The sequence below is a fragment of the Toxorhynchites rutilus genome, chromosome 3, assembly GCF_029784135.1.
Source record: "Toxorhynchites rutilus septentrionalis strain SRP chromosome 3, ASM2978413v1, whole genome shotgun sequence".
Lineage (NCBI taxonomy): Eukaryota > Metazoa > Arthropoda > Insecta > Diptera > Culicidae > Toxorhynchites > Toxorhynchites rutilus.
In genome coordinates, this window is record NC_073746.1 from 177539963 (window position 1) to 177542805 (window position 2843).

The 2843-nt window shown below is 35.4% G+C and overlaps 1 long non-coding RNA gene across 1 annotated transcript; it reads left to right on the forward strand.

Annotated features, from left to right (window-relative positions):
- Positions 1-1869: 1869 nt before the first annotated feature.
- Positions 1870-2362, forward strand: LOC129780039 (uncharacterized). Its single transcript, XR_008743818.1, has 3 exons — positions 1870-1982; positions 2065-2103; positions 2316-2362. It is a non-coding gene; the product is annotated as an uncharacterized LOC129780039 (long non-coding RNA).
- Positions 2363-2843: the final 481 nt, after the last annotated feature.

A 2843-nucleotide genomic window follows, 5' to 3' on the forward strand; every position in this document is an offset into this window, starting at 1 on the left:
GTTCATAAGGTTGACGTCTAGATGGCGTCTCTTGCACAAATCTACTTGACTATCACAAAGCACCATCTTTCAATAGATACGCGTTTGACATCAATCGGTCGATTGGTTCGTGAGTTACAGCAAATGCTCGATGGCAAAAAAAGTCACAAGAGGGTTGTGTCCGAGACACGAAAGCATAGTTGACGTAGGATTCCATTAGGTTCTCTGTTGATTTTGGATATGTTTGAAAAATTACATCGTTAAACTCTTTGATAATGATTTGGTGACTCTGAAAAGGGCCGTTTTGTTTGGTTGTTGGGTACTGTTTGTTCACTCCACCAATGTTTTCCGAGTGATGATGACAGAAGGATGGTAAACAGTCGTTGGATGGTGGGTATCAGATAAAAGATACCGAAGTGGAACGAGATATGATGAAAACCGCCCTCTGTGATCCCAGACGAGATGCCTCCTGTGATATGTATGGATGAAATAAAGAAGAAAAACATTAACCAATGTAATATAAGATAATTACCAATACCGAACATAATTATCAATTTTTCTCATCAGTAAAACATGTTACTTTAATATAGATAAAACTTATTTGAAATGGAAGAGGTAATTTTCTTTTATAATTTTTACTTTATGAGTGTTTATTCAACCCAATGCGAATTTTAATTGCACTAACAACACCTATTACTATATGTAGAGCATATGGGAAATCACTATTTCTTCACTTTTCCAATTTTTCTCGCCGTTTAAACTTTCCTTGGGTGAAAATGAATACAACATAACAGACAACTTAAACCAAACGACCCGTTCTCGAGCGGGAACACACCTTGGTTTTTATTTATGAAAAAATGAAATAAATCGTTTCAAGTCAAGTCAAGTCAAGTCAAGTCAAGTCAACACAACTGCTACCATATACAATTTTACACTTACACTTGTACTTAATTATTCATATGAAATTTCACGAGGAAACCAACATTAAAGTTCCAAAATAAATTTCATTTGCTAGAACTAATCGTATCACGCACCTTACTTGTAATACAAAAATTGCCCCCGGCTTGTATATAATTGCAATGCTGATTTCCCCCAGGCAGCTTGGCTTTGATGTCTAGGTTAGGGAACAGATTTCGGTAGGAACAAAAGCTCCCCTACTTTCATGTATTTGAAATTCCGATTTCCCCCAAGCACCTTGGTTTTTATGTCTGTTAGGGACCCGCCGCATGTGTCGTCAATTTCGACCAATCAGAAGTGGCTATTTCCGTTAGGATAGGGGTTGAAATTTTTCAATTGTTCGTTAGTTAGTTTCATGACATATATTATTTTTTTCAACATAAAAAATTGTTATGGAGTGCCGACGCAAAAATTTCATCAATCCATCATGAAATGACTGAGCAATAAGCGTTTGGACAATTTTCACGATGTACTCGATTTTCGATTTTCAATTTGTACCCCAATATGTTCCCGAAAGACGTCACTACGTCAAAAAATAAAATCGATGATGAAGTGGATACCGAAACTGATGCCTACCCCGTATCAAATTTAATCGAGCAGTTATAAGCACGGTGTCGGCCGAGTGACGAAAAGTGCTACAAAAGTGCCGGAGTTTTACCCCGCCTTGCCTCCCGCAGGCAGCACTGCCCTAAGTTTCAGCTATAATCACAACAAAACTACACGAATAGAGCGAATCGCCTTCACTGCTGTATATGTATCACCGCTATATGTGTATTTGCTCCTCATTGAACTGTCAAACACAACACAACAGTTATTGGAAAGAGAAACGATTTTCGTAAGCATTTAAAAATTACTTCTATTTTGTGTTTTAACTTAATTTAATTCGTTTCAGATTGGTTTAATCAAACAACGGCAATATGTTGTGTTGGTCGGCCAAAATAGAGGCAGTTAAATTGTTAAAACGATTGTTATTCCGGATTATCTCCACGTATCCAGGGATGATACCGGAATAAATATTTGTTATTCGATTACGAATATTTATCCCGGTAATATAATAAAGATAATATCGTTTCTATAGGCTATAATATTCTATATACATGCATACTAATTATTTTTTTGTTTTTATAGGTTATTTTCGCATTGCCTTCCATCTCGTAAGGATAACAGGTGAGTACAATGATTTTTTTTTGCATAATTTCATTTTTTTTGTTATGAAGGGAATCGTTCTAACAGTAAAAACGGTTCCTCGTACCGGTTTTTTTATGGAGCAAGGAACCTTCTTTAATGCTGTTTCTATTGCCTATAATGTCTTTAACATTCAGAATGATCTTCTTTAACGTATAGTGTGCTTGTGTACTAATTATTTGATTTATTCCTAGGTTATTTTTCAAATCGTCATCAGCATCAGCGATAGTTAGTACAGGTGGGTACAATGCATTGATTGCTGCATAACTTTCAGGGTTTATGTTTTAATGGAAATCGACCAGCTGTTAAAATTGTTACTTGTATCGGCTTTTTCCTGGATCAAGGAACCTTTTTTGCCATCTTTTTTCTAGACTTTAGCATTTGTTATACTTGCATACTAACTATTCTATTTATTTCCAGGCTGTTCTTCAAATTGCGATTGGTTGCCGGTCAATCGGTTAATATAGGTGTATGGTTTTTATGTTTTATGCTGTAAGAAATCGATTTAATCAACAATTGGAACGATGTCTTGTTCCAGATTTGTTCATTATTATATTATTTGATTTATTTATTTTCAGGTCATTAATAACAGTCCTTTTACGTTTGGTATGATGCCTAGGACAAAATATGTGCACGGAAGAATTATCAAACGATGATTTTATTTTACGTTTCATTCTGATTTGCATCTCTCAAGTGTACGTATTTCTCGAATCGCGAATTTG